At 43.9% G+C, this 13,243-nt stretch overlaps 1 long non-coding RNA gene across 1 annotated transcript in view; it reads right to left on the reverse strand.

The window, feature by feature from the left end:
* Positions 1 to 2,125: 2,125 nt before the first annotated feature.
* The window catches only part of LOC138569882 (uncharacterized), a 145,961-nt gene continuing 134,843 nt past the window's right edge, over positions 2,126 to 13,243 (reverse strand). The window contains exon 4 of the long non-coding RNA XR_011303348.1: positions 2,126 to 2,294. This is a non-coding gene — a long non-coding RNA (uncharacterized lncRNA). The remainder of the gene's footprint in view (positions 2,295 to 13,243) is intronic.

Here is a 13,243-nt window from a genome sequence, read left to right on the forward strand (position 1 = left end):
AGACCACTCTGTGTATGGTATCTTTTCCCGGTTTCCCAAAGTTCAGCTACAAAGTTCAACTATTTCTTTGGGCTTTCAATCATATTTGTGTCACTTATCCCACGCGCTTCACACACTGTTCTCTTCATACAATGTTGCTGCTTGCAACCTTGGTTCAAAATACAAGCTGGCTTGGTATCAGTCTCTCTGACTCACTGGCTGTGCTTTTCTGTTTGGACGCCGCTTTGTTGCATGAGCCAAGGACAGTGCCAAAGCAGAAATCGCTCCTCCCCACCTTTCTTATCGATGCAGGAGAGCCTCAGGTACTTCCGACACACTGTACAGGTTTGATCAGCCTTAGTTCCGGGTGTTCGGTCTCTTACTTTCCCAGGTTCATGAAAGTAACAGTCTTTATAGGTCAAGGGTACTTCCCTCCTTGCAACTGTAGAGATGGTCCTTCTGCATCTCATCAAGCTTCTGGCATCTGTGGACTCTGGCACTGGTACAAGAAATAAAGGAACGGGCGCCCGGGTACAAGTTCACAGTCATCTTTAATACAAGTTCAGAAATATACACTGCAAGGCACACAGAGCTCCTGCAATCATCTTGCTTTTATAGGCCTTTTCAGTTGATGCAATATCTTCATGCAATTTCTGGATACATCTCTGTTTGGTTGTCTTAGCCTTAATAAATCCCTCCCTGTCTCTGATTGGGTGGATTATCTGTCACTTATAAAGCCCACATGAGTTCCCTGTTGGCAGACACCTTTTGACTGACACCTAGACTGATAAGTCTATTTTAGGCCTAGCATGACACAATTACACATCCTTTAACTCCTGCCAAAAAACAGTCATTATCTGCTTTTCGAGGTCCTGCCAAGTTCACTTTGGCAGCTCATACCATGAAACAACTCTTACTTGCCGTTATCTGATTTACTATCAATCATGTCTGCTTTCCCTGCCATAATTTCTAAATATACCATCCCAGACATGCTTATCTTACAGTGAACTGCTGCCAAAGAATTATTGCTATGTGCACGAGTCAGGACTCTAACATCTGGTCTCACAACACCATTTTCTATTTGGCATCCTTTTTTAATCATCTCTCAGTTTGTTCGGCCATACTACCAAATGGTGAGTCGATTTACTTTTGTGCATAACTCATTTTCTGTCCAGTTTCCAGAATATATTTTTTAGATATTCATGATATGTGAGTAATACTGGAGACACGCTTCACTTGCTGAGTCATTCTGACCCCAAAAATATATGCTGCCCCACATGCACTCTTTTACCTTTAAAAAACACTACAATTCGGTTTTTGCAATACTGGAGCCATTGATCAGCCTGTCATGTTATCTGTGCTAAATTTGAGCGAGGGGGAGTGTCTGGTACCTCTATACACTCCCCCCTCTGGTCAGTATTAAACCTCTGTTCAATATACGACCACTATATCCAATGTCCACCCTCCCCATATACAGTGTACCCATACTTCCCTGTCTCAGTCACCCCCCTCAGTGTGATGACTATCTCAACATGAGAGGTATCATAAAAACATTTCTACGGAATCAACAGTGTCTTCAATCATTTTTTACTCTCTTAATCTAAAACATATATATATCTCCTTTTATCAAAAACCAATGTTTCTCCTTCTTTAAACTTTATGCGTGTATACTCAAAGAATAACTTTGTTTGTTCTTGTCTGGATCCCATCCCCATTACCCAATTAAATGTAAACATAACATACACAACAGGTGATTTCTTTTTAGGCCATCACGAGAATCATGAGAAATCATTCCTTGAGGGAACCCACCAGCCCATTTTCTCCTGTTTTGTCCACGTGCAATATTTAGTGGTTACATCCACATTTTCCCTTTCTCCCACCCCATGACATTTCCTTGTTTCCTGCCCTCTCTCCATCCACATTTTCTTCCATCAGTACATCTTCCACCCGATTCATCTTGTTTTACCTCATTCCGCATCCACTGACCTTCTATATGATTAGTCCATTTGTTCGGTTGTCCTTTGAGCTGCTTTGCAGCAATTTCATAGGCCCTTTGATTCATAGGCTGGTCCTTTTGATTTCATTGTTTTTTTACAACCATAGAGTGCTCAAACTCTCAATCTTTAGGTTTGAATAAGATAGTCAGGGGGAGCATTCAATTGTTTCTGGGGAACACAAGGATGGGAGAGTCTCATAGGTAAACATTTTCCAAAAGCAGTTGCAACTGGGCATCTGACTGGGTCCCTCGATCTTTTCTTCCTGCTCGCAGGATCAGTTGCCATCAATCACCTGGTGTGTAGGTATCTCTCGCCCATCTGTAATATAAAACTGAATGAGTTTCTTTTTAAAAATAAGTGTGTCTTATCATCAGTACTGCCTCCTCAAACCAAAACCTTAAAAGACCTATGTGTTTCTTTTAAACACTCCTGCCTCATAAACAATTTCTATTGCATTTTCTCTTATTCTCATATAATAGGATGGGTGCTGCTTTCTCCGTTTTTGCACATCTTGATGTCACTTTATACTTGATACATACTGGCTAGTACCGGGGAGTGGCTATATCATGAATTTTATAAAACATATACATCTGCTTTTATCTGGCATTGCCCTAATTTTCAGTGGCCTCTTTTTCAACAATATTACTAGCACTCTTCTCCCCACAGATTTATACAGTCTCCTTCTTTATGATACAATAATAAATGACAAAGCAAACAACATAACCAATTCAAAAACATATTTTTCATGAAAGAATGTGTTTTCTTCAATCGCTCCCCTTTTTTCTTCTTGATGTATCCGTAGCTGAAGAAGACAACGCTGGTGTGGGTTCCTGCTCCCTGTAGAAAACCAAAATAGAGGCAAAGTCATAATTGTTTTATGTTGGCAAAGCGTTTAGTTATTTCCTCAAGGTGGACCTTTGCTCTTTCCTTTTGAATAAAATATTTTTACTCAGGTCATTTCTTGACACTCTCAGCTCTCAGTTTTTTGGAATCCTTGGTGCACATTTTTGTCGACCTGTGATTAGTGTAGTAATAGGCCTGTTTTTCTTTAGTTTCTTCTGCTATGCTGAACATTTTCTCTGTACTTTTGAAGTCCTCCTCTTAATGGCGTGGGATTGCGGTCTTCTTTCTTTGCTGTGTTAATTCTTTTGAGACATAATTAAACATTTTCGTCACCCTACCTACACTAATCTTGCTTGTTTGTTTGTTTTATTTGCTTCTATAGCGCACCGAACCCAAAGGTATCTGGGCGCTTTTCGTAAGGTACATGGTTACAATAATTATACAGTGAATAAACAGTAAATATACAAGGTACAAGATATACATAGTAGTAGATACAAATATACAGGCCTAGGCAAAGTAGGCAGATATACACAGGAGTACAGGTTCATAACACATCTTGTAGCAGGATTGCATTGGGCTTGGGTGGCCGGATGGCAAGACATACCTAAGATATGGGCATTGTCAAGAGGGCAGCAGGGTCATCAGGACATGCTAGTAAATGAAGGTCATTTAGTTTCTTGCGAGAACAGCCAGGTTTTTACTTTGCTCCAGAACTAAAGGAACATGGGGTTGGTCCTTAGCGCAGGTGGAAGCTTATTCCAGGTCTTGGCCACAAGCACTGTAATGCTAGAACCTCCCTCTTTGTTGAGTTTGAATTTTGGAATGTTAAGACAGTTGGCATAGTTAACTCTGGTCGGTCTAGTAGACTCTTTTCTGGAAAAGTTGTCCATAAAATAGTTGGGGGCTGAGTTGTTTAGGCATTTAAGAGTAATCATGAGCGTTCTAAAGGTGATCCTATCTTGGATTGGGAGCCAGTTGGAATTGCGTCTGGTTTGTGAAATGTGGATGGAGCAAGGGGTATTTAGAGCGGTTCTGAGAGCATTGTTTTGCAGTACCTGTAGCTTGTGAAGGTTCCTCTGGCTGGTACCCAGGTAGAGAGTATTGCAATAGTCCAGTCTGGACAGTATAAGGGCTCTAGCAAGAGTGATACAACTATTAGTGGACAAGAATGGTCTATGGGCATTGATTTGATTCATTTTGAAGTGTTTGCCATTGAGGATGAGGTGGCATTATTTATTTATTTATTTATTCACATTTGTTGAGTGCACAGCAGACCGAAGGCATCGTGGCGCTTGTTACAGTGTTGCTTATACTTAGTTACATACAATTCAGGTCCGTAGGTGTTACATTGGACGCAGTTATTATTACATACATTCATTGAATGGCAGGTGGTTGGGAGCGAGTGGTTAGTTGAAGAGGGCAGTTTTCAGTTTTTTGCAGAAGGAGAGGAGAGATGTTTCCGCTCGGAGGTCAGTGGGGAGGGAATTCCACAGCTTAGGTGCAAGGAAGGGGAAGCCTATACCGCCTGCCTTGGTCCTATTGATGCGAGGTATAGTGAGTTGATTGGTGTATTGTTGTCTGGTTGGTCTGGTGGATTGAGATCTGTATAATGTGTCATATAGGTATGAAGGTGGTGTGGAGTTGATACATTTGTGAGTGGTGGTGAGAATTTTGAAGGAAATGCGGTCCTTGACTGGGAGCCAGTGTACTGTCTTCCTGGCCTGTGTGATATGGTCTCCTTTTGGTATGCTGAGAGCTGCTCTAAGGGCATTGTTCTGCGTTGTTTGGAGCCTAAATATGTTTTTTTCATAGGTGCCGGCTAAGAGTGCATTACAGTAATCTAGTTTGGCTCCTATGGTTGCTCTAGCAATGGAGAGGCAGTTATCCTTGGTTAGGAATGGTTTTATTGCATTGATGAGATTAGTACTCAGTGCGGAGGCCGAAACTATGGCGCTGACTTGCTTGTCCATAGATAGGGTCGCGTCTATGTGAACCCCCAGTGTTTTGACCGATGATAATACTGGGATGATGCAGTTATCTATGTTGAAATTGAGGTACAGAGGGTTAAGGTTGGAGAGTGTTGATTTCTGGCCTAGAATGAGGATTTCGGTCTTGTCTCCGTTCAGACAGAGGCCGTTGGTAGCCATCCACGCTTGTATGGTGGAGTAGATATGTTGTAGAGTAGTGGCGTCTTGATGATAATGCCCCGTAAGGGGTAGGAGAACCTGGGTGTCGTCAACATAATTTGTGTATGTGATCCCGAGTTCGTCCAATTTATCAAAGAGAGGTTTGGTAAAGAGGTTATAGAGCGTGGGGGCAGTACATGAACCTTGTGGGACATCGCATTGGATGATGGAGGGTGCTGTATGAGCTGTGTTTGAGAACACTTTCATAGCTCTACCCTCTAAGAAGGAGGTCACCCATGATGCTGCGTCCTTAGAGAAGTATGCTGCATGCGTAAGATGACTGGTAAGTGTGTTATGGTCTACCAGGTCAAACGCTGCTGAAAGGTCGAGGAGGATGAGGAGAGCAGGCTTACCTTTGTCCAGGATGTTAGTGATTTCATTTTTTAGGTCTAGAAGGGCAGTTTCGGTTCCGTGCCCCTTGCGGAACCCAGATTGTCTTTTCCTAGGATTGCATTTGATTCAAGGTAAAGTTGAATCTGTTTGTGGGCAGCCTTATCTAGTATTTTCAGGAGGAATGGGACTGTTGTTATGGGTCGGTAGTTGTTGGGGTTGGCGGGGTCTTGCATTGTTTTTTTTAAAAGAGGGCGCACCCAGGCCTCTTTAAGGCTGTCTGGGACTATGCCCGTTTTGAATGAGGCATTGATGAATGCCGTGAGAAGAGGTGCGAGCGGTTCTGCGCAGTCCTTGATTATTTTTGGGGGGCACACATCACCCTTACATTGTGAAGGTTTGAGGTGTGTAAGGATGTCAATGACCTCGGTTTCGGAGATTTCAGTGAATGAGAATTTGGGCACGTTCCTAGTTTTTACATTAGGTTTCATTTGTACATGAGGGCTTTGCTTAGGTAGGGTTTTGTAGTGGTGAGATACCTTATTTTGGAGGAGGTTTTATTTTTGCAAGCATAGCTGATTGTATGCCTGTGCACCATGCTTCATCTTTGACAATCTCATCAGGGCATGTGGGTGGTACAGTTAATTCTTTTAAGATACTGAAGAGTTTCTTTGGAGTGGGAGTTGGCAGTGGAGATACAGAGGTTGTAGGCTTCAGATTTAGCGATGAAGATGGCGTCTTTATATTTTTTGGCTATGGATTTGAAGTTATCTTTGTGGTGTCACAAGGATTGCACTGCCATTTTTTAAGCGCCTGGCGTTTGTTATTGCGCAGTGTCTGAAGTTCCTCTGTGAACCAGGAATTGGAGTGGAAGGATTTCTTCTCTTTTTTTGTTTTCTAGTGGGGCAATGGTGTTAACAGCCATAGTAATAGTGTCTTTGAATATTTCTGCAAGGATGTTGGGGTCCGAGGAGAAGGGGGGCGCTAGGCATGGAAGATTGATGTGTGCGCTGAGGTTGTCTGCAGTGAGTTTTTTGGCACTTCTGGCTAAGGTCGCCGGTGCAGTGGTGGGCACTTTAGTGTATATTGGGACTGGGATGTCGAATTGGACATAGTTGTGGTCTGTCCACGGGAGGCTGATGTTGGTAGTGATGGCCGTGTTGCAATTGTGGTCTGTGATCCAATCTAGGATGCGTCCTTTTGCGTGGGTAGGTGATGTGATTTTTTGTGTGAATCCTAGGTCGTTGAGGTCTTTGGCTAGAGAGGTAGCAGTTTTGTCCTTGGGGTCGTTGAATCCTAAGTTTAGGTCTCCTATAAATAGTGATTTAGTGGATTTCTTGATATTGTTTCCTAGGAGGTGGTTGACTTGACCTATCAAGTTGGTGCCCGGGGCCAGGTGGTCGGTATATGATATGAATATTTATTTTACTGTTTGGTGAGAGTGCTAGTTTGACTGATAAGGTGTCAACATTTCCTTCCTCTTGGTGGGGTATGGTTCTGATGGATAGTGTTTCTTTATAGATAAGAGCTACCCCCCCCTCCTGGTTTGGCGATCCTGTCTTTCCTGAGGATGGCGTACTCTGGCAGTAAGGCTAGCTTGATTGTTGGGCCGGAAGCTTCGTTAAGCCAGGTCTCTGTGATAGCGAGTAGGTCTAACTCTTGGGTGGTTATTACGTCATTACTTCTAGGGCGTGGGCATGGAGAGAGCGTACATTGATTAGGGCGCATTTGTATGGCGTAGGGCACAGGTTCTTTATCGGTATGGTAGGAGGGTCTGACTTGTGCGATGCTGTACGTGGGGTGTAGGAGTTGTTGCTAGGTGTGGCATGATGTGTGCACTTAGTGTTGTGGCCTTTTCTGTTTCTGTATGGTGCGAGTGTAGGGGTGGCATGGATTGGGAGGGTACGGGAGCTGAGTCTGGTTAGTCTTCGGTTCAGGTTGGGCATCTGAGCATTTGGTATGTTGTGTGGAGTGTGTGTGGGCTTAGTGTCCATAGTGAAGGCACAACTGGAAGTGTTGTGGTCGTAGCAGTTAAGCTCTAGGCTTAGGAAGTTAGGTGATGTTATTTCATAGAGTAGCGCGCTTAACAGAAATGCGGAGAGGGGCAGAGAGTACATGCTGTAGCTGAGTTTGCCGTACCGTTTAGTATATTGGCATATGAGATAGGGAGGTTACTCACAGGCAGGGATCATATATCTCAGAGTGGGCCAAATGCAGTTAAACACAGGAATGCAGGAATGGGCCAGATGCAGTTAAACACAAGAATGCAGGAATGGGCCAGATGCAGTTAAACACAAGAATGCAGAAATGGGCCAGATGCAGTTAAACACAAGAATGCAGGAATGGGCCAGATGCAGTTAAACACAAGAATACATGAATGGGCCAGATGCAGTTAAACACACAAATGCAGGAATGGGCCAGATGCAGTTAAACACAAGAATGCAGGAATGGGCCAGATGCAGTTAAACACAAGAATGCAGGAATGGGCCAGATGCAGTTAAACACAGGATGGGCGTGTTTATCACAGGTTGTATACAGATGTCTATCGTGGTGATTGGGTTTTAGGGTCAGTTTGGAAGACAGGCAGAGGTGACTTACGGTTGCAGTCGGCTATTGCAGGTCCAAGATATGGCAGTGTGTGTCCGTGTTGCTCCGTTGAGACTAAGCACTTTTCGCCTGCGAATCAGTGTGCAACCATGTGCAAACAGGGGCTAACAGGGCCTTTTTCGGCCTTCGTCGGCCGCTGGCTTTCCGCCTGCCGGCAGAAGTGAGAGCCTGAAATCTGGGATGCGTTGCTTAGCAACGTGGAGGCATCCAAGCCTCGCTTTCGTGCCGCGCCCGGCATTTTGTTTTTATGAAAACAAGATGCGGCCAGCTGATTTACACGGCAAAGAGCTGCTGGTGGATCCTGATGGGGGTAAGGGCACGAAATGGCTGGCAAATTATGGCAAAATTGCTGAGATGGGTTCCCCAATGGCTGGATCAGCTGTTTGGTGGCTCGGATCAGCGCAGGAGGACGGGGATGGAAGCAGCGTGGTGGAGGTTGGTGGGGGCTCCTGCCCTCTCCACCTGGATGAAGCGTGTGACTGGTGAGGGGCTAACAGGGCCTTTTTCGGCCTTCGTCGGCTGCCGGCTTTCCGCCTGACGGCGGAAGTGGCAGCCTGAAATCTGGGATGCGTTGCTTAGCAACGTGGAGGCATCCAATCCTCGCTTTCGTGCCGCGCTGCGCCCAGCATTTTGTTTTTATGAAAACAAGATGCGGGCAGCTGATTTCCACGGCAAAGAGCTGCTGGTGGATCCTGATGGGGTAAGGGCACGAACTGGCTGGCAAATTATGGCAAAATTGCTGCGATGGGTTCCTCAATGGCTGGATCAGCTATTTGGTGGCTCGAATCAGCGCAGGAGGACGGGGATGGAAGCAGCGTCCTCGTGGTGCAGCAGGAGGTTGGTGGGGTCTCCTGCCCTCTCCACCTGGATGAAGCGTTTGACTGGTGAGGGGCTAACAGGGCGTTTTTTGGCCTTCGTCAGCCGCCGGCTTTCCGCCTGACGGCGGAAGTGAGAGCCTGAAATCTGGGATGCGTTGCTTAGCAACGTGGAGGCATCCAAGCCTCGCTTTCGTGCCACGCTGCGCCCAGCATTTTTTTTTATGAAAACAAGATGCGGCCAGCTGATTTCCACGGCGAAGAGCTGCTGGTGGATCCTGATTGTGGTAAGGGCACGAAATGGCTGGCACATTATGGCGAAATTGCTGCGATGGGTTCCTCAATGGCTGGATCAGCTTTTTGGTGGCTCGGATCAGCGCAGGAGGACGGGGATGGAAGCGGCGTCCTCGTGGTGCAGCAGGAGGTTGGTGGGGGCTCCTGCCCTCTCCACCAGGATGAAGCATTGATTTGTCATTGAAGAGATAAGGCAGAATCTAGGTAGAAACCTAGGGTTTTAGCTTCCTGGTCGACTTTGATGAGGTTTCCATTAATATTGAAGGTGGAGTATTTGGGGCCTAGCTTGCTGAGTCTAGGGTTGGATCCAATTAGTAAGAGCTGAGTTTTGATGTCGTTGAGACAAAGGCCATGTTTGGCCACCCACACCTGGATTTTACTGTAGATTTCGTTGAGGAGTATAGAGTCTGTTTTGTTGTCACCTGATAGAGTGGTGAGTATTTGCATATCATCAGCGTAGTTTGCGTATGATATGCCTAGTGCATCTTGATGGTCAAACAGGAGCTTAGTGTATATATTGTAGAGGGTTGAGGAGACACAGGAGCCTTGAGAGACTCCACATGTGATGGGGGAGTGATCAGCTGAAGCGGTGGGGGAGAAGGCCCTCATGGATCTTTCTGCCAGGAAGGAGCTGACCAAAGCTGCAGCTTTGCTGGAGAAGGAGGCAGCTGTGGTCAGATGATTAGTTAAGATGTTGTGGTCGACTAAATCGAACACTGCCGACAGGTCGAGAAGGAGGATTGGGGCTGGCTTACCGTGGTCCCCTGCCTCATCCATTTGCATTTTCACATCTGGGAGGGCTGTTTTAGTCTTATGTTTTGGTCTAAAACTGGATTGTCTAAGGCCTAAGAGATTATTGGTCGCAAGATGGTTTTGAATCTGGACATATGCAGCGTTGTCCAAGATTTATAGGAGGAAAGGCACGTGGTGATTGGCCTGAAATTGGCTGGAACGTTAGGGTCCAGGTTTGGTTTTCTAATGAGGGGCATGACCCAGGCGTCTTTGAGGTTTTTTGGGAACAGAGCAGGAGGCGAACAATGCATTTATAAAGGAAGTGATGAAAGGAGCAAGTTCTTTGGCACCTTCTTTTATGATGGAGGCTGGGCATATGTCTCCTTGCCACTTGGATGGCTTGAGACTTTTGATTATGGATTCGACTTCTAGCATAGTCACGGGGGTGAATTCGAAAAGTTTGTTTTGTTTGGGGAGTGTGGCAGGTTGGAAGCTCGGAATGGACTGGGTATTATCTAAATTGCTCGTTTTGGCATTGGTGGACAGACGTCATCTTTTTCTTTGATTTTTGATTGAAATAATGTGCTTTTGTTGAGTAAGGCCTTCTGGATGTTGGAACACCAGTGGGCATCTTTCTTGCAGTAGTCAGGAGGGGTGATAGGTGATTCCAATTCTTTGAGGATCGTAAAGATCTCCTTGGTGCTGGATATGGCATTAGATTCTGTTGTTGTAAATTTCCCTTTTGGTTTCTAGGATAGCGGATTTGTACGTGGTGGAGGCAGTTATGAATTTATTCTTATTCTGCGTTGAGTTTTTTTGGTTCGAGGACGCCTCTGTGTCTCTTTTCACTTTACACAGCATTCTCAACTCGGTGGTGAACCATATATTGAGGTGTGCTAAGGGTTTGGCTACCCCTGTTTTTCTGAAACCCAGCACTGTTCCTATTAAATGCATGCAAGTGTAACACATAGCCATACATCGTTTTGCCTATCCTCAAAATGTTATGCATTTGCTAAATGCACCTTTTTGGCATTTCTCTGTCGCCAGTATTACTAAAAGTTTATTCCACCTTCTATCCAAAGGTCTTCTATATTTTTGTCATTAGATATGGCCATATTTGTATATCTATGCTATTTTGTGCTCACACCTGGTTGCACCTTTCTTGGGAAAATGCTATCTATTTAAAAGACTGTATCCCTTACTGACTTTTTTCTGTATTCACCTGGGTCTTCTTACTCCTAATAATGATCAATAAGGTTTGCTCACACACTTGCTGTGTCAACTGGTACTTACCTTTTCATTTTCTACTTTATAATGTTTCTTCCCATTATATTGCTATACTCTACTAAGGCCATGTTGACATTCCTCCTGTGCTCACAAACAACAATAATTTTCATCTGTAAAACATAAATCGATATCATCATATTCATACTAACATTGTTCTTGTTATTTACTATCATACATTCTTTGGTACAGTTCTACTAAAGGGTTTATCTCTATTTGTTAGATCAATCTTAGCCATCCATATCCTTTCATCAATCATTTTCACTATTTTTTTTTATTTTCATCAAAATACACTACACTAATCAATTGTAACCAGCACCATCCATTGTGCTTATTGTTTGCAAATCTGAATATCTTATCCAGACCTTCCTTTATCACCTTTGTCTCACAATATTACTCTTTGTTCCTTTATTTGCACCTTCTATCAATTTGTGCTTTTTGCTGCTTAAATATCTGTTCATCTATTCATTCATTCATTCATTCATTCATTCATTCATTCATTCATCCATTCATTATTTATGTTTTTTGTTCTCCTGAATTGACATCAATCTTTTAGTTTGAGGTTCTTACTTATGCAGTTTTATCTTTATTTGTTTATGATTACCTTATATTAATTAGTCCAATTACAACACAAACCTCTCAATCTTTTTCATATTTATAATCCCTCACATGTGTGTACTTTTTATTTTGATCCCCTATTCCTTTCAATAGACCCATTTCATAAGTGCCTGTGGTTCAAGTACACTTGGCACTCCACGTATTCCTGAAAATATGCTCAGTTCTGCTGCATTTTTATCATTCTCTGTGGGATTTCCCTCTGGTTTTGATCCGGTATGTGCTGCCCCTAAAAAACACATCCTTCATTATCTATTTAATCTTCTCTAAACATGTCATCATCAATAATGTCAGTCAATCTAGACCCTTCTATGAAAACTATCCCTGTTCTCCATGGTCTACCCGCATCATCCATTCCTTCGATCATTGCCATTTCCCATCGTACTATGACTGAATCTAATTCTTCAGGGATTGTCTGTCCCCCCTCTTTGTCCATAGGTATCTGTGATTTTGAACCAGTGGTCGAAGTGTACGAAAAGAAGTAGTGGAGCTATGTTCCCTGCTGGCCTGCCCCTGCTCCCCACAAACCCCATTGCCACAACCCCTCCCACACACAATACACCCCGCCAAACACTTGCACCTGCTGTTTAAGGGAAACTTCAGTGCAGTGCACTGAAAGTGAAGGTTTCAACTTCTTCCTACACTTTTATTTTAAATCAAAACCATTCCGGAACGGTTTCTTTTTAAAATAAAAGTATAGGAGCTGTACAAGCTAATTAAAAAAAGTATAGGAGCACCGCTCCCAACCGCTCCCGCTCACTTCGACCACTGTTTTGAACACAAATTAATCAGGTTTTCTCACCATTTTCTCCACTAGGCCAGATAGCCATGTTAATAGACTGTTCACCCCATAAAATAGAAAAACCTCCAACTCAACTGGAGCCTCTTTCAGAGCCATTTGTCCTGTGAGTGACAGTATAAACTCACTGCATTTAAATAGTGTATTTCAAGAGCGGAACACACTATCCCTTGGTCAATAAATAAAATCATCATGTTAAGTTTTGTCATTAAATCCCTTCCCCAAATATTGACTGGTGCCTGTCGCAAATATAAGATCAGTCATGCCACACTCTCCTACAGAGACTGGTAATTGATCAGTAAAAGGAACTCAACTAATAGCTCCAAAGAACTCTTAATTATTTATGGCAATTCCCGTCATGAAATACTTTTCCTCCCGTATACATGGACGTGCAGTCCCAGTGTCTACTAACAAAGCAAAGGTTTTGCCTCCTACCATCACATTAACGCTTGGCTCCTCTTGGGGTTCTGATATCACTGATAATTCTGAACACATCAAGTCGTCCTGTGAGCTGTCCTGTTGTAGGTCCATGCATACCCCTGTTCCTGTGAAAGGATTTCCTCCTACCACAGTGTCACCTCCTATCCTGGGTGTCAATACCTGTTCTTTGTTTACACATCGCTAAATCTGCATGGAGCTTGTTGCAATTGCCCCTGTAGTGAATTTATTTGCACTTGCTCTAGCTGCTGTACCTGTTGCACTCTCAGCGCTTGTGTCTGACACAATGTCTGATCCTGGGCATACCCTTCCCTAGTTTGCGAG

The sequence above is a fragment of the Ambystoma mexicanum genome, chromosome 2q, assembly GCF_040938575.1.
Source record: "Ambystoma mexicanum isolate Mex_15411 chromosome 2q, UKY_AmexF1_1, whole genome shotgun sequence".
In the NCBI taxonomy this organism is placed as follows: domain Eukaryota; kingdom Metazoa; phylum Chordata; class Amphibia; order Caudata; family Ambystomatidae; genus Ambystoma; species Ambystoma mexicanum.